At 45.9% G+C, this 24,363-nt stretch overlaps 1 long non-coding RNA gene across 2 annotated transcripts in view; it reads right to left on the reverse strand.

Moving 5' to 3' along the window:
* LOC109283771 (uncharacterized) overlaps nucleotides 1-24,363 on the reverse strand; it is a 49,765-nt gene that overhangs the window by 7,420 nt on the left and 17,982 nt on the right. The window contains exons 2-3 of one of the 2 annotated variants that reach the window (XR_002091047.2): nucleotides 12,276-12,353; nucleotides 10,479-10,594 (exon numbers count right to left, since the gene is read on the reverse strand). This is a non-coding gene — a long non-coding RNA (uncharacterized LOC109283771). The remainder of the gene's footprint in view (nucleotides 1-10,478; nucleotides 10,595-12,275; nucleotides 12,354-24,363) is intronic. The other variant, XR_002091046.2, reaches the window with a different exon arrangement.

Below are 24,363 nucleotides of genomic sequence, written 5' to 3' on the forward strand. Positions count from 1 at the left end.
GAAGCAAACATCTGAAGCCTTTTCATTTATATGAATAGCAGGTTTAATTTTGGAGCAACTTTTTTTCAAAAGCTTCCCTGCTGAACGTGATTTTATAAAGATAGACTCATTAGCGGGGAACGAAGAATACCTGTTGCTAAAATGTTTTTATGGCTATCCTTAAGATGAATATGCTTGCATGCAAGAGAATCACGAGAGATGTGACTTACTGACTGAATGCGCTGGAAGGGAGGATGGGACACATCCGTGCTGATTTTGGAAGATACGTTCTTTGGCCTCCTTTGGTTAAGAAGTTCATAAGAAACCAGCAGGAAAGTAAATGTCTTCAGCCAGTCAAAGAGATGCTAATACAGAGACTTCCTTAGTCTCAAGAGTTGCCCTTTGGTGATGTTGAAAGAGGCTGCTGTCAGCCTGCGTGTGAACATGAGATGTCTTCATCTTGCTAGAATCAGTTTGATTAAAGCTTGTGACCTAGTTAGCTATGTCTTTCTTAACGATTAGTCCATCTGCTTTATATAACCTCTAGTTGGTAATAGCCGGTTGCAAGTCCCAAGCACACAGGTGGGTTTTTGTTGAAAATAACTGGAAATGAAGAGGAGTGACTTGTATTGTTCCTGGGTGCTGCTGCCAAATAGCAGCCTGCAATCTGACCTCAGATGAGAGGGGCTGATATAATGGGGAGAAGTGGCTGAAGCAGTTAGCCAAAGGCAAAAAAGTTGGACTGTTGTCCCAAAAAACTCTGCAAAAAAACTCCTGTGGCTTAATCCTCCCAATTCCTCTGCTTAGTTTGTTTAGACAGATCACCTACTGATACCGGTAATTACATTTCTTATATAGCTATTCTCTTACTCTTTGTTTTGAACGTTAACAATTTTTTTTCTTAATGGTGGCTTAGCATCATATACTAGCTTTTGCCTTTGCTATGGTTTTAGCAGTCTGCATAATGCATTTTCCATGTAACACACAACATAATGAAACATGAAGTACTATGCTCTCTCCTAACCTATTTAAATGACTTAATTAACATTGAATTTTACCGAGCATGCCAAGATTGGAGGCGTATCATAAGAAATGAGAAATGCAACCTAATCTGAAAGACTTTGGGCACAGTCAATCCAAGAGAGGAAAAATACAGCTTAGAATGGACAAATGAACTCATTCAGTAGGGGGAAAAATTGCTACCCTGAGGGAAACCCATCGTGAAGTTAAAAATTCCACCCACAAGTCAGAATTCTATGGTAATATTAAAATGTCATAACCAGCATGTATCATCTTGAAAAATTAAAAGGAGTAACAAAGCAAGAGGTGAGGAAATAAAAATGGCGATTCAATATTCCGATGCCACAAAACTGGGGGAAAAAATCATCAAAAATTAGGTTTGGAAAGGAACTCAGGTGGTCATCTAGTCCAAGACACTGTTCAAAGCAGGACCATCCCCAACTACATTATTCCAGACAGGTCTTTTGTTGAGCCGGGCCTTAAAAACCTCCAAGGATGGAGAGTCCACCACCTCTCTGGGTAACCTGAGCCAGCACTTCACCACCCTCCTAGTAAGAGAGTTTTTACTAAACTTCCCTTGCTGCAACTTGAGCCCATTGCTCCTTGTTCTGCCATCTGCCACCACTGAGAACAGTCCAGCTCCATCTTCTTTTGAACCCCCTTGAGGTAGCTGAAGGCTGCTATTAAATCCCCCCTCAGTCCTCTCTTCTCTAGACTAAATAAGCCCAATTCCCTCAGCCTCTCCTCATACGTCATGTCCCCCAGCCCCTGAACCATTTTTGTTGCCCACCGCTGGCCTCTCTCCAATTTGTCCACATCCTCTCTGTAGTGGGGAGCCCCCCAAAATGTACACAGTATTCCAGATATGGCCTTACTAGTGCTGAATAGAGGGGAATAATTACTCAATCTGCTGGCAACGTTCCTACCAATGCAGCCCAGGATGCCATTAGCCTTCTTGGAAACAAGGGCACACTCTTGGCTCATATTCAGCTTATGGTCCACTATAACCCCCAGGTCCTTTTCTACAGAGCTGCTGCTTAGGCAGCTGGTCCCAAGCCTGTACCGGTGCATGGGATTTTTCCATCCTAAGTGAAGGACTTTGCACTTGTCCTTGTTGAGCCTCACGAGATTTCTTTTGGCCCAATCCTACAATTTGACAAAGTATCTAGGAATCCTAGCCCTGCCCTCCAGTATATCTACTACTCCCCCCATCTTGGTGTTATCTGTGAACTTGCTGAGGGTGCACTCTGCCACCTTCCAGATTGATGGTGAAGATATTGAACAAAGTGTCCCCAGAACCGACCACTGGGGCACTCCACTTGATACTAGCTGCTAACTAGACATTGAGCCATTGATAATTACTCATTGATCTAGCCAGCTTTCTATGCACCCCATCCATTCACCCAACCTGTACTTTCTCAGCTTGCTTGCAAGAATGCTGTGGGAGGCTGTATCTAAAGGCTTGCTAAAGTAAAGGTATATCATGTCCACTGCATTCCCTGCATCCACAGAGCCAGTCATCTCAAAGGAGGCAATCAGGTTGCCTTCAGGTATGTCTTGCCCTTGGTGAATCCATGCCAACTGTTCCTGATCACCTTCTTCTCCTTCAAGTGCTTAGAAATGGATTCCTTGAGGACCTGCTCCATGATTTTTCATGAGATAAATTTAGGCAAGATTTAGGCAAAGTTTAAACATATAGTCCCTTTTGTTCTGAGAGTCTTCATGTATCCAAATTCAGGAAATGTATTTTTTTTAAATAGAGGAGGTCGGGGGGAGCAAAGTCTTCTGTCAGGGTGACAATACTACACTTCCAGCAGTAAACAAGCAGTTGAAGATGACAAATGAGGTCATTAAAGTAAATAGTGCAAATTGAGTCTTGATGATGGCTGGGAATCCTTATTACAATAGAGAGTATTAATATGAGAGGGGAGACTGGGAAAGCTCAATGATGACAAGCTTATCTGGGGCAGAGGACATGCAATTCTGTAGCAGTTCCAGTTATTTCCGCTCCTTGTAAGGCAGTGAGTCCATTATATTTAGTTGAGACCTAAGTAGAGCATTTTTTCCAAACACAATATGGGTTATAAAGCACCCCCTCACTAAGTAGGTTCCAGAATGCCCTTTAACTCAGTTTGAGGTGTTCTGTGGTTGGATTCAGCCATTGTTGTGACACTGAAGTAAGTACTGCTGCCATCTATCAAACAGACTCGCTTTTAAAGCACACTTCTTATGGACTGTTTCCAGCCCTGATATCATCTTTTCTCTCTGCAATTACAGTGCTTGGCAGTGGGGAAACAGCCTTGTTAAGGTCAGCGTGAAGCACATGCTGCAAAACAAGTCTTTCCACAAATAGTTACTTAAACTTGTACGTAACCTGAATTACACAGATTCTCTTATTTGAGCTGGAGCTCGAGAGTCATGCACAGAACCTATTTATCCAGGCAGGTCACACGTTGCACTTCCATACCCCATGCCTTATCAAAACTAGCTGGTGCACCTTAAATCTCTTTCTTGCAGCCAGAAGCATGTGAATAGTCTATAGAGAAAGGATGTATTCAGTGAAGAATTGGACAATGAAGACACTCGCACCATTTTGAAGCTGCTCAGGGAGGACTTATGTAAGGAGAAAAAGACAAAATTGTCATCCACTTTATTGCTTTCATCTCTCAGGATTGGTATTATGAAGACTAGCTGTCCTGTGACTTCCTGCTGCCTTTGTCCCTCTAATCTTGCATTCTGAGCTGAGTTTTCAGTTTTCTTCTATCCCGTCAGATGGTCCCTCTTCCTGCGTGTGGTGACATCCACACAACTCTGTATGGTAGAATTTACAAGAAATCCTACATACTGGAAGTATGAAGCAGCAACAAAGAGTGTAGGGAGGTGCTGGTCTAATAATGAGCTTAGCTGGCCAAACAACATCCAGGTATCTTAAGTAATGTGAGACCTTATTAAGAACTGTGCTGGTGTTATTGCTTGAAGATGTGCCGAAGCAACTTGGCAACCCCCCTGTGAATACTTTCCAAGCTACCCCTGGATCACAGTTTGTTATAAAACCTGATGCAAAGGCCAATGAAGTCAGAGAAGGGATCTTTCTCCTTGTCCCCAGCTGCTCCAATGGCTTTTGTGTCATTCCCTTTGGAAGGAACAGTTCAGTTAGGGAATCTGGGGCGGTAATTGTCCAAGGTGCTGAAAGACAAAATGACTCCTTGAACTGTATGAGCTTCCCTGGCTTTGTTGTTTCAGAATTAATCATTCACATTCCTGTATCCCCCTGTACTGAGGAATCCATTACATGCTAGGTTCCTCAGTTGGATTTGAGGCTTTCTTGTATGGTCTTGAAAGCAAACCTTGCTGTTATAAGAAGCAACATAATCCAGTGACCTGGAAATCACAGAATCATAGAAAGCAGGACCAGAAGATCATCAAGTCCAGTGTCCTGCCAAGGGCAGGAGGTAACTGAGCTCAAATGAGCTCAACCAAGGTATTTGTCCAGCCTCCTCTTAAAGACTGCCAGAGATGGTGACTGCACCTCCTCTGCTGGAAGTGTGTTCCAGATTCTAGTTACCTATACGGAAAAGAAGGTTTTCCTTATGCCCAGCCAAAACTTTTCCTTGACTAGCTTGTGTCCATTGGTCCATGTCTTCCCCCGGGGGGTGGGGATGAGCAGGGATGGGCTTTTCTGAAAAGCTGTTCACCTAGGTCCTGGTGTTCTCCCTTGACATACACGTAGGCAGCTATCAAGTTGCCCCTCGGCCTTCTTTTGCTCAGGCTGAACAGTCCCAGATCCAGAAGTCTGTCCTCATAGGGCCTGTCCCCTAGGGCCTTAATCATATGGGTGGCCCTTCTCTGCACCCTTTCAAGCCTCTCTGCATCTTTCTTGAAGTGCTGTGCCCAGAACTGGACGCAGTACTCCAGTTGTGGCCTCACCAATGCCGAATAGAGGGGGCAGAGCACCTCTCTGGATCTGTTGGCGACACATCTCCTGATGCACACCAGAGTCCTATGTGCTCTGTTGGCAACTTCATCACACTGGTGGCTCATATTCATCTTCTGGCTGATTGTCACCCCGAGGTCCCTTTCAGATGCAATGCCAGTCAGTGGACCACCACCCATCGTATAGATATAGCGAGGGTTCTTCCTGCCCAGATGAAGGATTCGGTATTTGTCCCTGTTAAACCTCATCTGGTTTTGTTCAGCCCACAGGACCAGCCTGTCAAAGTCATCCTGAATCCTTGACCTGTCCTCTGATGTGCCCGCTTGTCCCCACAGCTTGGTATTGTCCTCAAACTTAATCATTCCACTATTCACTGCCTTGTCCAAGCCATTAATAAAGATATTAAAAAGCACAGGCCCAAGCACTGATCTGGGGGTACACCACTGGAGATGGCCTTCCAGGATGAGACCAACCCATCAATTAAGACTCATTGTGATCGGCCACTAAGCCAGTTTCCAACCCACCTCACTGTAGCCTGGTCTAGGCCAGTACTCCAACTTAACTGAGAGGATTTCATGGGAAACAGTATCAAAGACCTTGCTGAAATCTAGATAGATGATGTCCACCTCCTGTCCCGTGTCCAGATGGTTTTATAACCTGGTCATAAAAGGACACCAGGTTTGTTAGGCATGACATCCCCTCTACAAAGCCATGTTGGTTGCTTCTCAGTACCCCACCAGATGCAAGCTTGCGGGCGATGTCCTCCTTGATAATTCTTTCAAAGCTCTTCCTCAGGACAAAAGTCACTCTGACTGGTCTTCCCTTCTTGAAGATGGGCACCACATTCCCCTTCTTCCAGTCATTAGGGACAACTCCTGAGTTCCACGATTCCTTGAACAGCCTCACCAGAGGCACCGCTATGAACTCGGCCAGCTCTTTCATCACTCTCGGATGAAGGTCATTTGGAGGAGCTGGCTTGAAAGCATCCAGATAAGAGTATATTTATCTGTTCTGGAGTGATTTTATGAGGACCACTGTCATTGCCATATTCTCTGCACCCCTGGTCTGGCAACCAGTTCTTGTCTTGTTTTAGGAATGCTGGTGCAAAATAATTGTTGAGGAGCCTTTTCACAGGGGACAACTGTCGCCTTCCCCTCCATGTTCCATAGGGGTGCCACAGTGGAGCTTGTTTTTTTCTTGGTCACTATGTACCTGTAGAAGGATTTTTTGTTATCTTTAATTTTGGTCACCACCTTGACTTCCATGGATGCTTTGGCTTTCCTTGTCACATGTCTGCAGATCCTGGCCGCCTGAGCGTACACTTCTCTGGGTCCCAAACCATTTTCCCACTGGAGGTATGCTTCTTTTTCCTTTTTGAGAAGTTCCTTAATGTCTCTGCTGAGCCAGGTGGGTCTCTTGGCCCCTCTCCTTTTAGATCGCATGTATTTATTCATGATGGAAACTGCTATGCAAATACTTCCTATCATGTCAGGCATAACAAGAAGAAACCAAAGTTCAAGGGCCAAATGCTCTGAAGTAAATCTGGAGTAATGCCAGAAAGTGCAGTTTGGCTCTATCTGTTACATAGCGATGCATATATTTTCCATTTGACTTGCAAGAGAGATGTTCTCTTTCAAAGCATACTTATCTCTTTCCTCTTCAACACTGGCTCTTTCCATTCCTTGCAACACACCTTTTAAAGAAGGAGCAGAAAGGGAGGCCATGTAATTATTTCCTCTGCAGAGCAAATGCAGATTTCTTTCTCACTTATCGTGGCAGAGAAGTACTGATTAGCATGAATTGTTAAACAGGAGGAGCATTGAAGTTTCTCTTGAGGCTGAGACTAGCAGTGCAGCTGTGTGAAGAACAGGAGACTGTGAGCTCTAAGGATTGAGGCATTTTCCTTTACAAATGTGACTTTTATTAGATCTATAAGTAATCTCCAAAAAATATGTTTCCTATTAATACTTCTTTTAATCAGGAATGGATGGGCTAAAAATTCTAAAGGCTTTTGTGATATAAACCTGAAGAGATGCTACAAGATACACTGAAGAACTTCTGTGTGCACACACAAAAGGCACAAAAATTTTCAAGAACTGTGAAAAGAAAGCGATGTCGCTGGGGATTTAATACAATCTTATATTTTTTCCCAAGTGCCTTGGAACCGTGCAAAAAAATCCTCTAATTCAGTGGTTCTACAATGATTATCTTGCTCTGCACCCACTCATATCCAGTGCAGATGTCCAGGGAGTATATGGCATTTTGTATTCAACCAAGAGGTAGACTCCATACCAATGCTATATAGGTCTCACCTTTTTAATGAGAGGGTACAGATTGGCTGTTCACAACTGCATGCTTTCCTTCCCTGCCACCCTCATCCCCTTTTCCAGAGGTGCTAAATGCCCGCAACCTGCACTGAAGCCTGGGGGTCCTGACACCTCTGGAAAATTGGATGAGGTGGAAATGTGTAACTAATAACACAGGAGTATTATTAGATTCATAGATTCATAGATGTTAGGGTCGGAAGGGACCTCAATAGATCATCAAGTCTGATGCATAGGCAGGAAAGAGTGCTGGGTTTAGATGAGCCCAGCTAGATACTCATCTAACCTCCTCTTGAAGACCCCCAGGGTAGGGGAGAGCACCACCTCCCTTGGGAGTCCGTTCCAGACCTTGGCCGCTCTAACTGTGAAGAAGTTCTTCCTAATGTCTAGTCTAAATCTGCTCTCTGCTAGCTTGTGGCCATTGTTTCTTGTAACCCCCGGGGGCGCTTTGGTGAGTAAAACCTCACCAATTCCCTTCTGTGCCCTCATGATGAACTTATAGGCAGCCACAAGGTCACCTCTCAACCTTCTCTTGCGGAGGCTGAAGAGGTCCAGGTGCCCTAGTCTCTCCTCATAGGGCTTGACCTGCAAGCCCTTAACCATACGAGTTGCCCTTCTCTGGACCCTCTCCAGGTTATCCACATCCTTCTTGAAGTGTGGCGCCCAAAATTGCACGCAGTATTCCAACTATGGTCTGACCAGTGCCCGATAGAGGGGAAGTATCACCTCCTTGGATCTGTTCGTCATGCATCTGCTGATGCACAATAAAATGCCATTAGCTTTTCTGATGACTTCGTCACACTGACGACTCATGTTCATCTTGGAGTCCACTAGGACTCCAAGATCCCTTTCCGCTTCCGTGCCACCAAGCAGGTCATTCCCTAGGCTGTAGGTGTGCTGGACATTTTTCCTCCCTAGGTGCAGCACTTTGCATTTCTCCTTGTTGAACTGCATCCTGTTGTTTTCTGCCCATATGTCCAACCTGTCCAGGTCTGCTTGTAGTTGTTCCCTGCCCTCCGGCATGTCCACTTCTCCCTACAGTTTTGTGTTATCCACAAACTTGGACAGAGTACACTTCACTCCCTTGTCCAAGTCGCTGATGAAGACATTGAAGAGTATCGGTCCAAGGACCGAGCCCGGCGGGACCCCACTGCCCACACCCTTCCAGGTCGAAACCGACCCATCCACCACGACTCTCTGGGTGTGACCCTCTAGCCAATTAGGTTTATGGGAGTGTTGTTACAACTCTAACTCTGGGCAGCTCAGATGTATTATACCATCTCTGTGGGCTGGGGTGGAATATGTCCCCTCCAGCCCTTCAACACCCCCTCTTCCCCCTGTACTTTGTGTGGATGGAGCTCATGGTATTTACAAGTAAAATTCATACCATTCTCATGCCAGAAATTTTCACTAAACTCTGCATAAGTTGGATGTGCTTATGTTTATCTACTTAAAACAAGTTTCCCCTTAAGGTACTGGACTGGGTACACTATCGGATGCCCCATGTGATGCTTAAGAGCAACTCTCCTCCCCCAGCATAAAAAAAGATCTCTGAAGCACTTGTCTAACTGCTCGGTGCCTGTAAGGACTGATCCTGCAATACTAAAATAGTTGCCAACTGCAGTTGCTCAGCTCCTTGGAGAATAAGGCTTTAGAAGCTTTAAGCAGTGTTTCAGCAGTGAGAGAGCCTCTGGGAAACTGAGGTAGCCTTACAAATCTTTGCCTTTTGCATGAGGTCTGAAACTCTTCTTATGTTCCTTTCCAGTGGCATTTCCTAGTGTGCCGGGCCAAGCTTTGTAACATCTGTGTCTTTCCTTTACATGCAAACTCCTCTCTTTTTGCTCTGCAACTAACCCAGTGAAAATGTAAGGAGTCCAAGCATCTTGTGGCTTATGGGAGATATTGTTGGTTCCTATGGGTTCAAAAAGAAAATATTCCAAACAATAATTCCTCTGCATGTGAAACCAATGTTTTGCCCTTAAGTCCTGCACACAGTCAACTGTAGCTGAAGTTGCTTCTTATCTCACTCAAATGGTAGTAAAATCTGGTTTAGAAGTCCTTTCAAAAGAAAATGCCTGTGTAACTAAGCTCAGGATCTGGCATGATAGTGCATGCGAGCATGACGCACAGAGAGGGACTCGAACTGAATTAGCTCTGCCAACCCGAGTTCCTGCATTCAAGCAGACCAGGACATACTGTGACAATGCACCAGCCCACATGTCGTTACGCTAGTTGACGCAGAGCTCAGCGAGTAGGAAAGGGGAAAAAAAATCCCTTCCGCAAACTGGAGTCCATTGCTGTGTTAAGCCGTATGGAAGGTGTGAACCTGCTGAGGCATGGGGTGCTCCCTGTCGCTCTGTGAATCAGGAGTAGCTCCTCTGATGCCATTTACCTTGGAGTCTCTCTGGAGTTGTGGAGACCAGGACCTTCCTGTGTGCAGCTGGACCAGCTGTTCTTGTACGCCGGCGCTACGCTGAGAGGTGCAGTGGGCAGCATCTCATTTCCCTGAGCTACTCTAGCATTAACAATGAGGTTCAATGCAGTTTCTAGCAGCCCCAATTAGTTTCCTTGGTTACTGACTTACAGTAATTCACCTGTGTGCTGTTGGCCACTGTGCCTGAGCATTGCCTCTCTCTCTCTCTCTCTCTCACACACACACACAACAGCCTTATAGTGTCAGCTTATCTGTAGGCTGCTTTTTTCCTCTTTGTTTAAAGCTCTTAACCAAGTGCGAGCATCTGATGCTAAATGAAGCCTATGGAGAGATGGGGAAGCATTAAGCATATCAAATTCAGAGGCTCATAATTAGCTCAGTTATTAAAGAGAAGCAGTGGCTAAAGACTAAAACCCTGACTGGTGTCTGTGTCATCCGCCCCCTTCTCCTGTCCCACTTGCACCCCAGCCTTCTCCACAGCTTTTTCTTTTTCAGAGGTGCCAAATGTGCACAATCTGCACCGCAGCGTGGGGGTCCTGACACCTCTGAAAAATTGGGTGAGGTGGAAAGGCCCCCATTGATGTATCTCTAGGTTTTGAGGAAGGTGCAGAGGGTATGGGTAGCATAGCATATGCCCATCAAACCCTTCACTGTGAAAGAGTTGGATGTCTTTAAAATACCACATCCACTTTCTCTAGACAGCCAGCATTAGAAAAATCACTAGAGATCAACAATCAAAATGGGTCAACTTGGGGCCGGTGCCTGATATCATGAGTTTTGTACTCACCTCTGCTATTCACCAGCATGGCTAGTTTGCACTTCCATGTGGCTTTTGTCAGGTGCCAAAGGGAGCCGGCTTGTGCCTTCAGTGGGAATTGTGTCTGAGCATTTGAAAATCATGTCCTGAAATGCAATTCATTTAGTCAGGTTTCACAAATCCCTCAAAGGAGGCAAGTCTCATTCTGCTCCTCTGAATGGAGGTTTGGATCTGTACATGATTTGTCTACAGTGCCCTGACATGTCCGTACCCCAACCAGGGTTAAAATCTAAAAGACCAGTGCCTTTTGGTCATACAGCTATTCACTAGAGTGCAGCACCAAATGGGCAGATGTCAGCTGTCAGTCAACGGCAAAAGAAACAGTGATGTGCTCCACTGCTGGAGTCCCACAACACAAAATACTTGGGACACACGTCATAACCCTGTTTTAACAATGAGGGGTATAAGAACATGTAGCTCAGATGTGTTTGTCCAATAAAGCAAACTGAATCCCACAAAGATGAGTGAAGAAGGGGATTGTCATCTTTGATTTATTTATTATTTATCAACTGGAACTTAGATGTGGTTGGCCAAGAAAACCACTTGGTCCTGTGCACTCAATCTCAAGAGGAAAGCAGAGAGCTGTCATTTAATTAATGAAGTTGCTGGCTGCTTTCTGTGGTTCTGTATGGCTGCATCTGCACAGGGCATGTGCAGTTCACCAGCAGTACCAGCCAAGGCACAGAGAGGCAAATGCCTGTTATGGATGGCAAGAGCTAGCATCTGCTCCCCTTCCTGGGAGCTGCCACATGTTGATTGGCAGGCTTCTGTATGTGTATGCCCAGCATTTGCTGAGGGGAATAATCTTCACTTAGAAGAAAGCACTAGGATCTCATGCAGGCCCTAGACCATCCCCCAGTTCATATGGTCATGTCTTTGGGCTCTATGGTGGAAAATGTTTTGCTTTCTGCAGTGAAAAGAAATGCTCAGTTGCACCACTTTCTAACTTCTGGTGTGTGTGGTGTATGGATTTTTTTTGGTTGTTGTGTTTTGGTTGATCTTTTCCTGCTCCATTTTTTGGTTTCTTTAAGATCTTGTTTTTTATTTTTACTCTTCTTTTATTTTGCCTTCTTACATTCTCTGTTTAAAAACTAGGGCAGAGTTGCATGCAAGCAGGTGGAGAAAGCAGCCTTTCCACTGCTACTGGAAAACTCTTGGTAACTATATGTTTGCCTGACACAAAAATAGGGTGTAAAGCAAAATAACACAGCACTAGGTTTATGTGACCTAGTGATCTGAATTCAAAATTAGCCGCAAGTGAAATGAGTTCACCACACAGTGGGAATGTCTATATATGCAAATGATGCAGGGTAGGTTTACTCTAGAGTAAACCCACCCTGGGAAGGCATCTACACGTGCAGGGATGTAGGAGCAGATTTGCTGCTCATGGCAGCAGTCTGCTTCCAGCCCTGCTGGCCCTTCACAGTCCCCCTGCAACAGCCAGGGGGATCTCTAGGCACCCTTTGGGTGCTATCCCAGGGGCTGGCATGAGGCCAGAAGACAGCTGTCTCCTGGCAGGGGCTGGAAGATTGCTCCCTGTCCCTGGGAGCTGCCTGCTGCTACTGGAGCCCAGCTGGGGACAATGTCCTGCTGCCACAGCAGCAAGGAGCTCTCTGCCCCAGCTCCCCAACTGGGGGAGCAGGGGGCTTGGAAAGAGCTGCAGGTCCCTGTCCCCTGCCCCAATCCATCAGTGGGGCAGCTAACAATAAGCCCGCAGCTGGGCAGGGATTCCCTGCTGTAAGCAACCATGCAAGGTTGACTGCTTACCATTTGAGGGGCGATCTTCTACTCACCAACTTTTAGGACCAGATAGGGTGACTCAGCTGACAATTGTTTCAGTAGCATCTGAAAAAAAATATTTGGGGATGTTACTGCATAGAAACAACTGCACAGTCCACTGCTCATGTAGACGCGGGCAGTGAATATTTGTCCACCTCAGCAAGTTTTGCCATAGTCTTCTCATCTGCATGTCTAGGAGAAAATAAATGTTCATTTTGATACCACTATGCTAGTTAGAGCTCAATAAAAACTTCAGACAAATTACCCATGAATATTAATTCATAAAACTATTGATTTTCCTGTTGCTAATCATCAGCAGTCCCTTGCAGGCGGGGATGATTGTCTTCCATGATTGTCTTATCTGTAGGTCCAAAGATGGCTGATGAGGCCTATCCAGGATTGAGAAACTCTATTGCAGCTCTGGCACATGTTTCCATGTGAGGTGGGTTGCTATGGGTTCTTGATTTGGTCCACAACATGCTGTTTCTACCACTCCTGCTTTTCCATCTTCTGTTGTCATAAGGTTTCAAAGCCCTGAGAGACTTGCAGAAGACTTTTCCTCCATTTAGGGCAGTCCTGGGTGACCCCATGAGTTGATACTGATGTTGCATTTTTTTTCAAGCTGGCCTTGAGGAAGTGTTTGAAACACTTTCTCTGCCCTCCTCTTGAGCATACACCTTAACTCAGCTGAGAGAATAGAACTTGCTTTGGGAATCTGGAGTCAGACATCCAGATGATGCAGTCAGCCCAGCGAAGCTGGTGATCATCACCTTGATGCTCATGGTGTTTGCTTGTGAGAGGACACTAACATTGGTGCATCTATCTTTCCACTGGATTTGAAGAATCTCCCTCAGGCAGCATTGATGCTGCTTCTACAGTGCCTTGAGATAGACTTGGACAACATACGGGAGACATAGCTCCATTAAGTAAGGTAGGGATCATGACTGCTTGAAAACCATGAGCTTGGTTTCAGATCTGATATCATAATCTTTGAACACCCATTTCCTCAAGCATCCATATGCTGCACTTGCGTATTTGAGGCAATGTTGGGTTTCTTCATCAATGTTGGCCTTCTGCAAGAGGTGGCTTCCAAAATATGGGAAATAATGTTCTCCAGAGTCTCATCAAGAATCTGATTTACTGGAGCTGGGGAGTTTGTTGATGGAGGACCTTAGTCTTCTGAATATTAAGTATCAATCCCATTTTTTGCATGCCTTGGTAAAGATGTCGACCATTGGCCTGAAGGTCTGCTTCCAAGTGAACACAGACTACAGCATCATCAGGGTACTGGAGCTCAATGACTGAGGTCAGGGTGGTCTTGTTTTTGGCTTGGAGTCAGCTGAGATTATATTATCAAAGCAGTAGTTTATCTTCACGCCAACTGGCAGCTTGTTGGTGGTCAGGTGTAGTATCACAGTAAGAGTGGCGGAGCGATGATGCAGCCTTGCTTAACTCCCATCTTAACCTCAAATAGATTCAAACTAATATATTCAAAACATGATAAGCAAACCTTGAAGAATGGTCATTGGAGGGAAGAAAAGTTTTGGAGCTTGTAATAGGTTGTCCATCATTCTCCCACTGCCAGAAACCTAATTGCTGTGTTATCCATAGTCAGTAATGGACCAAAAAATGACTTTTTGAGTGTCACAAATCCCAAAATAACTAATGTTGTTTGAATAATTGCTCTACTCGTAAGCAATTTTTCACTAGTAACTTTCAGATCAATAAGTAATTATTTGTAGAAATAATTCTGTACATTTCTCAGCTTGATTAAGTCAAAGTAAATCATAAAGAGCTCCCAACCATTTTTAAGTTGGAAAAGGTGAAACTCATTATTTCTTTGGTTTCGATGCTAAGAGACATTTGATACTCTCTTAACAGTTTGTAGTTGAGGGCTCAGCTGTTCTTAATCTAGTGCCCTGCCTGCACCAGGAAATGCATGTCAGTGTAATGAAATCAATTAAAGGTATATCTAGTTCATGCAGTGCAAATTTCTAATGTAAATGATGCACTTCAACCAGCTTCACTATTGCTTATCAACCAGCTGAGATATATCTAGAATAAGGTTTTGCATAACATGGATCTATTTTAGTTAAACCAGTATCAGTTTTCAGTAAGTGCATCATCTCTATCTGGGTTTTCTGTTACAGGTAACCAAAGGCATGAACCAGATGCCTTTTAATCTGTCAATATGAGTAGTCTGAGAAGGCGGAAAAAGACTGGATCTAATTAGGATCAGGTGTAAATCCACTGGCTGTACTGCAGACATGTTTGGTGGAAGACACAGAAAATCATGTATCCTGACAAAACACCACTATGGAAGACAACTTCCTGAGACTTGCCCCATCTTGGTATAACTTTCCTCTTCCCTCTGTCCTCTCTACACCTCTTCAAAAAGTTCATAACCAGATGGATAGATTGTTTTGTAATACAGTCTGTTTGCTATTGTCATGACAATAGGCTCACATTGAAAGGAGCCTCAGGGAAATAGTTTGCAAGTGTTGTTTGAATATAGGCATGTGGGCAGAAGCCTCTTGTTTCAAAGTTTCTCTCCCATAGGGCGAGATGCAGATGATAATCTCCCGCAGCCTCAAGCTGCCTGTCACTGTCCATTCATGTATGAATCCTCCCTTCTTCTTGCTGTTCACTCATCTTTGCCTTTTCATTCACTCTTGTGCTAGCATATCAGTTCCTGTTCAGCTTTTTCATTTTCAAATGTCAGCCAATAATTCAATCCAAGCTGGCTCCTGTGATGCCAATAACGTGATTCCAATGGCTGAGCCTCTTGTCAGGTGCTCTTGGGTGTTTTGTTTTGTTCCTTGCCGGCAGACTTATATGAAGAAATTAAATCTCCTTTTTCCCTGACCTTCCACTCCTCTCTCCTGGGCTAGGAACAGACATTCAAAATGCCTGAGCCTGAATTGATTCAATCTTTGCAGGTTAGTCTAACCTGGTGAGGCTGAACCGGTTTGCAAGTGCACAGCCATTCTCTCTGGACTGAGAAAATGGAGGCAGAAGCCTGCAGTGGCTCAGGCTGGAAGCCAGGGGGTGCTAGAGCAGCCCTCCCTTCCCTTCTATAGTGCTGAGCTGAGAGGGGATGTGGCCAGGCCCTGGCAGGATGCTCTGATTAGGGAGGGGTCCCCCCTGCCCTCCCGCTGCTTCTGACCAACAAGGGAGCCAGCAGGGAGTTGATAACACAGCATTTAGCACCCCAGCAAGAAAACAAAAGCCTTTCATTAGTTCAAGCTCTTCTTAAACAACGTTTTTCCAAGGAAGGAACAGAGGGACATTACCAGCTACCTGTTGGTTAGCTCCAAAAAGCCCTAAGCCAACCCTGTCCTTTCTGCCTTTGTCCTGTCTGCCTTACACAGACACCTCTCAGCATTAGCTAGCATACCACATGCTGGCTATGGTTCATGCTGTGGGAGAGGGGAGGGTGGGGAATCCCTGCTTGAGCAGCAAGTGGTAAGGAGTGGGGCAAGGGGAAGCTAGGCAGACACTGCTGTGCCTGCAGTCTCCACAGGGGCTCTAGCCAGGGAGCTAGGCAGCTAGAGCACAGCACAGGGCTGCAAAGCATCTGGGATGCTGGGGAACTCTGGTTTAAGTTAAATCAGGAAGGGGTCTGGAACAGACATTGCATAAACCAGTTTGACACAAATCAGTGAAGTCTGATACTACATTCAACCAGGTTGATCTCAAAGCAGTTTCAGCCATTTTCAACTGGTTTCTGTGCACTGAACATCTGTTCTGTTACAGGTTTAAACCAGTTTCTGATCACTTAAACAAGTTTATGTTTAATGTCTGTCCCTAGCCCTAATGATTTTGCCTGTACACCCAAGCCAAAAAATGGCTTTCAAAGGAAAAAGGCTGGGAGTCCAAATGCTGCCTCTCTGCTAACCCCTAGTAGCAAATCTGGGGCAACTGTTTTGTCAGCTGGGTGATGTTTGTTGCTCCAGTTCCCCTTGGACAACTAAGGCAAGTCAACAGTACCTAATCTCAGGCTGGGAGGTAAAATCATTGTGGAACTAGCCAGCTCTTGCCACTTCGTAGGAGTCAGAGTGAAGTAGTTGTCTTCAAGCCTTTGTTAGGGACTACTTAACAGGAAGATCAATTGGAGTCATGGGCGTTCCTTTGATTCTCTGAGGTTTGTTTACCAAAGCGATACTTTGGCAAAGTTAGTTTGAATTAACTTAAGCCATGTATTTAAAGGGGATTAGCTTTAGCTATGGAAGTGAATTAAACTAAATCTTCCAAAGTGAAGTAAGATCAATCAAATTAAAGCCACTTTAATTCTGAATTAATCTTTCCACACAAGGGTCACTACAGTTTAACTAATCCACTTTGAAAATTAATCTGAATTAACCCTCCAGATTGTCCCCAGGTAGAGGAGCCCCTGGAGAGCAGGTTATGCCAGGGGCATGACAAAAGGCAACCCATGGCTCTTGGTAGATCACTGATGGCCTCTGTTTATACTAAACTTGCATCTCAAAGAACCTGACATATTGTGTGACCTTAAGTAGCTCATTTAACTTCTCCGCCTCTGCTGCAAACTGGAGACGTGTGTCTGCCTTACTGCAGATGAGCATATTAGGTCTTGCTAAATACCTAAGTCTTCTATGAAGAGTCCTCAGATATATGTCTCTTATTCCCATAACATGTAAGCATAATGACTTGCTTCAAATCCTTTTCTGTTATCTTCTGACCTTCACAGAGTATAAGGCTGTAGGACCTTCCATGAAGCTATGGCGCCCAAATGAAGGTGCCAAGCTGTGAGCCAAACCTCAACCCCCTGGTGGCAAGATGAGATTTCACAGACTTCATAGACATTAGGGGCTGGAAGGGAGTTCATGAGATCATCAGATCCAGGCAGGAAGTCCCCATAGGCAGGAAGAAGTGCAAAGTGCTGAACCTAGGGAGGAAAAATGTCCAGCACACCTACAGCCTAGGGAATGACCTGCTGGGGGGCACAGAGGTGGAAAGGGATCTTGGAGTCCTAGTGGACTCCAAGATGAACATGAGCCGGCAGTGTGACGAAGCCATCAGAAAAGCCAATGGCACTTTATCGTGCATCAGCAGATGCATGACGTATAGGTCCAAGGAGGTGATACTTCCCCTCTATAGGGCGCTGGTCAGACCGCAGTTGGAGTACTGCGTGCAATTCTGGGCGCCACACTTCAAGAAGGATGCGGATAACCTGGAGAGGGTCCAGAGAAGGGCCACTCGTATGGTTAAGGGCTTGCAGGCCAAGCCCTATGAGGAGTGTCTAGGGCACCTGGACCTCTTCAGCCTCCGCAAGAGAAGGTTGAGAGGCGACCTTGTGGCTGCCTATAAGTTCATCACGGGGGCACAGAAGGGAATTGGTATTTATTCACCAAGGCGCCCCTGGGGGTTACAAGAAACAATGGCCACAAGCTAGCAGAGAGCAGATTTAGATTGGACATTAGGAAGAACTTCTTCACAGTTCGAGTGGCCAAGGTCTGGAATGGGCTCCCAAGGGAGGTGGTGCTCTCCCCTACCCTGGGGGTCTTCAAGAGGAGGTTAGATGAGTATCTAGCTGGGGTCATCTAGACCCAGCACTCTTTCCTGCTTATGCAGGGGGTCGGACTCGATGATCTATTGAGGTCCCTTCCGACCCTAACATCTATGAATCTATGAAGTCAGCTGGGATCAAGTAACCCCAGCAAGATTTGAAAGGCCTGGAAATCTTTAGGATGTTATGAAGCCGAGGGGCTTTCTGTTAAAGGTGTGTGTCTCAAAAGATCAGAAGGCAAGGTAGATACACACCTTCATAGAGTAACAAAGCTGTATATAGAGAGCACTCAAAATTTTGCCATTTGGCTTCTGACTTGGACTAAAAATCAGTGAACTCCTAGTACATGGTCCATTGTTCTATGGCAAACTTATTTTGGATTTTGTTTGGTTTCCAGTGGATGGTTTTCTCTCATATCCTCTTGTGGCTGGATATCCGTATCTGAATCTCAACAAAGTTCAAGATATCTCTGAGTGTAAATGAGAGGGAAGGTGCCTTTTCACTGGGACCATTTGCAATACATGTTGCTCTTTTTATAAACTGAAATGTTGTGTGCAATTGTTTGGTCTGAAGGATGGGCCTACTGTATCTCTACAGCAGCTAACCTGCAGTGGGCCCTTAGTCTTGATTTAATGCCCAGGTACTCCCTTGATTGAAGCAACAGGACAACAATAAACCCCATCTCTGCCTGTACTCCAGGTCAGGATTTTGTTATCTTTGTTTCAGAAAGCTCTTTGAATGCCCTTCCTTCACCCCGCCTACATTGCAGCTGCTGTTATTCTGGCCTTCCTTGTGCATGCCTTCTGAAGCAGCCAGATGGTCAGATTTAGAGCTGGCCAGAAAATGTTCTTTTAAAAAAAATATTCTGCAAAATTTTGCAGATTTTTCAGTCTCCATTTTTCTGGTTTGAAATAGACTCAAAATTGTCAAAACAAGTTGGAAATGAGCATTTTAACTAGTTTTTCTTTCTTCTAAAAGGGAAAAGTTAACTGTTTCATGAAACACTTGACTTGAATATTTTTCATGAAAGCTTAATATTTCCAGAAAACAAGTTGCTTATGCACATGCACACACAGCCCCTCCACCAGAGCTCTCTTTCATTTTAAAATATTATTAATTCAATTTGTTGGCTACTGCTGATGTAAAATACTCCCTTGTTACCCCATTCTGGAGCTGCCTCTTCTATGCTTGCTAATCAGGGAGGAAGGAAGATTGAAATCTGAAGCTCAGTCTTGGTGCTTCCATGGCCCCCATCATGGCAACATTTGAGCTGCTCTCAATCTCAAGTGGAAGGGCAGTGGTCTTGTGCAACGGAGGTAAGTAGCTTCTCTCTGCCTCAGTTCCCTGATGGATTTGGCTATGGTCATACAGGAAGCTTGTCACAGGCTAGGTTTGAATTCATGCTTGAAGCCTTCCTACTGTGTTACTTTGCCTCCTGGTTGCTGGGTACTGGGTGACAGGCCTGTTATCCATGGCAAGATGTATGGTCTGCTGCAGATGTAGCAATAAATTCTCTCTGCTGTTGTCTGGCAAGGCACTCATGCCACTGATCTCTATGCAGACTGCCAGCAACCCCCAGCCCCGGGCTCCTAGAATCCCACCCTGTAGCCCACCAAGAAAATGCAACAGCTGCATGAAGCCATCGCCAGCCCTGACCCGTCACGGTCAAAGGCTTGCACTTGTCCAAGCAGAACTGAATTCCTTTCCCAAAGGAGGATGAAAAGGAGAGGCTTGTGTAAGCAGGGGGAGGAGAGAGACCTGCTGCCACACTGTTGGCATTTATGTCACTTCCATTTTAATAAAATTCATTCTAATAAATCCCCCATCTCTTCCTCCAGTCTAAAAATACCCCTCAATCTCAGCAGCATGTTGCAGCAGTGATAACAAAAGGGTAGCAGCATTCCAGAGCTACTGGCCTTTCCTCTTGGCCTTGTAGCAAGTATCCGTGCCCCTGCAGACTGTATGTGCAGACTTAATAAAAATTAGAGGTCACAGATCCTCGCCAATATGTGCCTCCAGTGTCCTTGATGGAGGAAGGCCAGGCCTGACACCTACCTCTGAAAGGCCACAGCCTGGAAAATTGCTTCAGCATCAGCAAAACCAAGTTTACCTTTCTGAAATGTCACTTCACTCAGCTGGCAAGTAATAGAGAATACAAGAGCAAAAGAGCACAGGTGGAGATGAAATGGGAAAAAAAAATGTTCAAAACTGGCCAAAGGCAATACTTTTTATGCTGAAGCACAATTAGACAAGGCAAGGCATTGGTGAGGCCAAGATCTTAACAGATTTGAAAAAGGTTGGACTTACGAGTGACAAGAATACCTATAGCTGTATAGGTTGGACCTTAAGTGCCTTAGGTGAGAGTAGACATGTAACACACAGTGCTACACGAATACATGTAGGGAGAGATGGCCCCTGCTCTGGAACAACGGGAGCACAAATATATCAGATAAGCACAGGGTGGGAAGTGAAACTGAGGCAAGGACTAACCTAGGGTCACCCTGCCCCTTTCACTGAAGCGTCTAGTACCACAGAGCCTCATCTACACTACATGATTTTGTTGACAGACCTTCAGCTTTGCCACCCCAATTTGGAGTAGTTCCCTTGTGTCAGCAGTGTCCCTTCTCTCTGCCAGCAAGACAACACCAGCTCTCCACCTGGCCTACGGTGTGTGCTGGACAAGCTCATGCCTTCCATCAGCTGCTACCATCCCTATCGCAGCTGTGTATACCCAGGGTGCACTCTGCCAGCACAGCAAATGAACTGGAGTCCCCTGGATAGGGCAGGATGTGCATGGAGCAAGGAAAATTAAGCTTAATGGGATTTGGACATGGGGATGAATCCTGCTCTCCACGTGGGTGTAAATTGTATGGAGACTCAGGTCAGTTAAAACGTGCTCTAGCCATATTAACTCTGCTCTGAATGTTCTGCATAGTGCTTCCTGTATATGTAACTAAGGGCGCATCTATACATGGTGCTACGTTGTAGGCCTGGGCAAAGTGGCTAGTATTGGCTTTGGATTCAGATTTGGCCAATTCGGGAGACAGTGCCGAATCAGCCGAATCTCCAAATCACACAGGCCCCATCCCCCGCCTGCTCTGCCAGCCCCACCCAGCCCCAGCTCCCGACTCTTTGAAAATGAAAAGCCTGCACTTAGCACTGCTCCCAGGCAGGGGGAGATCCCTGCTGCTCCCCCCACTGCCCCATGCCATGTGGTGGGGCTCTGCCATGAGCCCTCAACCCCCACTTGCTCTCCCAGCCCCACCATGGCTGTCCTGCCCACCCCAGCTCCTAGCCCTTAAAAAAAAAAAAGCCCTGACCCCTGACTCACCAGCTCCTGCCAGGTGGGAGCGATCCCCGCTGCCCCCCACTGCCCTGCACTGTGTGGGGGCCTTTGCATGAGCCCCCAGAAGCCCCGAGGCCATTGCAGCAGCGGGTGAGTTCGGGGTTTTCTGTTTGTTTTTTTAAAGGGCCAGGAGCTGGGGCGGGAGGGGCAGCCATGGTGGGCACTGGGAGAGCGGGCGGGGGTTAGGGGATGCTCAGGGGGGCTGAGAGAGCAGGCAGGGGATGGGGCCTGGCCTCCCCCACCCCCTATTTGCCAGCATGGAGTCCAGGTCCAGCTCCCTGCCAGAGGGGACTGCCTGAATCACTGAAGCTTTCCAAATCCTTTCTGCACTGATTCAAAGAGCTTCAAATCAATTCAGACCTTTTAATTGGTCCCCTGGTTCGATTCGGAGATTTGGCTGCAGAATTGGGCTGAATCTCCTCTGTGAGAACCCAAAGTTTTGCACAGCCTATGTTGCCATAGCAATGAACTACAGCGACATAGCATCTGCGGGCAAAACCCATGATACTGCAGCTACACTGCCATAACGACATGCTATCACCAGTGTCTAAAAATAACTGTGCATTGTGTGCACGGTACAGCACTAGCTGCTATTGCACTTTTAGGACTTCCAAAAGGAAGTACTAAATGACGGTACAGTAACAACGGTGGCATAGTGGCAAGTAAAGACACACCCTGAGTGTAGTAAGTTGTGTGTCCATGTATAAGGTAAGCAGAATGGTGTTAGTGTCTGGCCCAGTTCAAGCCTTAACATTTGAATGTGTGTGTATCAAAATGCAAATGCTTCCATAATCCACTTGCTTTTATGAAAGGGGAGAGACGTGGAGAGGAAGGATGGAAGTGTGCTGTGCTTTGAGGATTGTATAGCAGTAACTCCCAGACTGACTTGAGGTCAAGTTCTCAGAATGGCTCATTTCCTATTTAAAGTCTATGAGGGGCCAGAAATATGAAAAGACTTTTTGAAAAATCTAGTTAGACCTGATGCAAGAGGCATTAGTGGGCACTGAACAAACTTGGAAATCTGCACTTTAATGTCTACTTTGGACCTGAGCTGCTAAAAAAATAGCCTTAACTATGGGTGCTGAAAGCCCAAGAAAATCTGTCCTAGAACTCTTGTGAACACCTGGCCCTCTCTCATGTGGACCAGTACACAGAGTAAGCAAAAAGGTGGCAGGGACTTACTGTGTGACAGCTGTGATAAGTGCCCATGTGCCTATTCTTACTTCACGGTGAGTGAGAGTGAAACCGGGGCAACTTACACTAAGTGAAACAGGATTAAACTATCACAGCTTTTAGATGCTGATTACAACCAGGTCAGAGCAGACACATGGATATTTGCCCTGCATCTGCTGCTCCTTTTAAACTGCATCGGTATGATTTTTGTCTGTAGCCTCAGTATGTTTGTCTGTTGGAGGAGAGCATTTCATTTTTGAGTAGCAGCACACTGCAGAGGACTTGCATCAGCAGGAAAAGGTGGTGGAGCTCACTTGCTCTGCTCAGGCCCAGTGGTTTGGAAACATGCCCGTGGTAGGGAAGGGAGGAGTACAGAGATGGGACTGGCTCTGCATGGTGTGAGCAGTGTGGCAGAGGCACCATGCCTGGCTCCACTGAGCCCTGACATCCCCACTCACCCTGACTCAGGAGGGACCATTGCATCCTGGGATGCTGGAGGACTTCAAATTGGTTGGAAAAGCTGTGAAGATTGGCTACACCTTATTGGAACAGGAGCAATATTAGGTGGTCTAGACATAATCCTGCCCTGTAGTGGTGTAACTTTAAGCCAAATAACAAGTGCTTTAAGCCACTTAAAAGGTGTTAACATGGTACAATCCAGAGCTTAAGAGCTCCAGAAGCCACAAGGCACATTTTCTGGCTTGACTATTCACACACCTCTCCAGAATAGATGACTTACATCAGACAGTGATGGAGGCAAGGGTGAGTTCTGTGGCAAGCTCCACTTCACTAATGCTCCAGCACCAAGCAGGGTGTCTGATGCTGCCTGCCCCCGCTGGTGGGGCGCAGGAGGAGGGCAGGCAGGTGGTTTTCACTTGCAGCCTTCCTCTTCTGCCAATACGTCCTGCCTCTTGCTTTGATTCTTCAGAAGTCCTTGTGAGATGGAAGGAGCGTGCTCTGTCTGATCTGCTGTTAATGGGAATGGGAGCCAGCAGGAGAGAGAAGCGGGAGGTTCTGCATTTAGCTGGGGTCCTTGGGGACAATAAGTAAAGCTACCCTTTTCCCTCTTCTTCTTGTTTTTATCTTCTTGCCCTTTTCTTGCTTTGTGTATGATCAAAGCTGTGGTATGGCAAAGCCCCCAACAGAGTGGAGCTCAGCAAGCTTTCTGGGTAACGTCATCCTCCTTTTAATCAGCTTGCTTTATACTGCTTAGTCCTAGGAAGGAGAAGGCGAGAATCCAAGGCTGAGTTGATCAGACTTTTGGTTAGTTTTAGGGTCATTCACTTCTGCCGTTGGTTCAGGGTCTGATCAGGCCTGTCAGGGCTGCCTTGAGGCACATCAGATGTCTGATGAGGTGTGTGTGCAAAAATCAAGTGGAAAATACAGCTTGTAGGCAGAGATTCAGCATTCAGTTCTCATCCTTATTATTGAGGTCACATTTAGTATCATGCATTGCAAAAACATATACTCTTCGGAGCCCTGATATTTCTGCCCTGTTTTCTTACCTTCCTCTCTCCCCCTTTTCTTTTCTGCTCTTGTTCCCCCTCAGCAGCTCCCTGTTCTCCCCACCATGTCCCCCGAGTTTCACATACATCCTGCTCCTCATCCAAGTTGATAAAATATCAGTTATCCATAACTGGTTACATGAAAAGTGTTGTAATTCAGGAGTCGGAGCGAATGATGCAAAGGGGGGTGGGGGTGGGAAGGAAGCTTGCGGCTCTGCCGCTCTTCCAGGCTGTTTCCAAACTTGTGCTGGTTGTACGCTGATGTAGTTACAGTGATGGCTGGAACAGACAAATGATCTGTTCTCTGTAGGTAGCTGTCTGCAGTCTGTCTTCACAGCACCTCCCCAGTAGGTAGGTGGCAGGGAGTCGGTAATAGCTTGTTTTGTGTTGGCAACCTGTGCATTTCCCATAAACCAGTGATCCATGCAGATGTGTGGCTTCTTCTTAGAATGAAGGGTAACTGCCCCTGAGTAGGGTGATTTGCATTGGCACGGGGCAGTACATCATGTGCCTGTTACCCCT

Source organism: Alligator mississippiensis, chromosome 16 (assembly GCF_030867095.1).
Source record: "Alligator mississippiensis isolate rAllMis1 chromosome 16, rAllMis1, whole genome shotgun sequence".
Lineage (NCBI taxonomy): Eukaryota > Metazoa > Chordata > Crocodylia > Alligatoridae > Alligator > Alligator mississippiensis.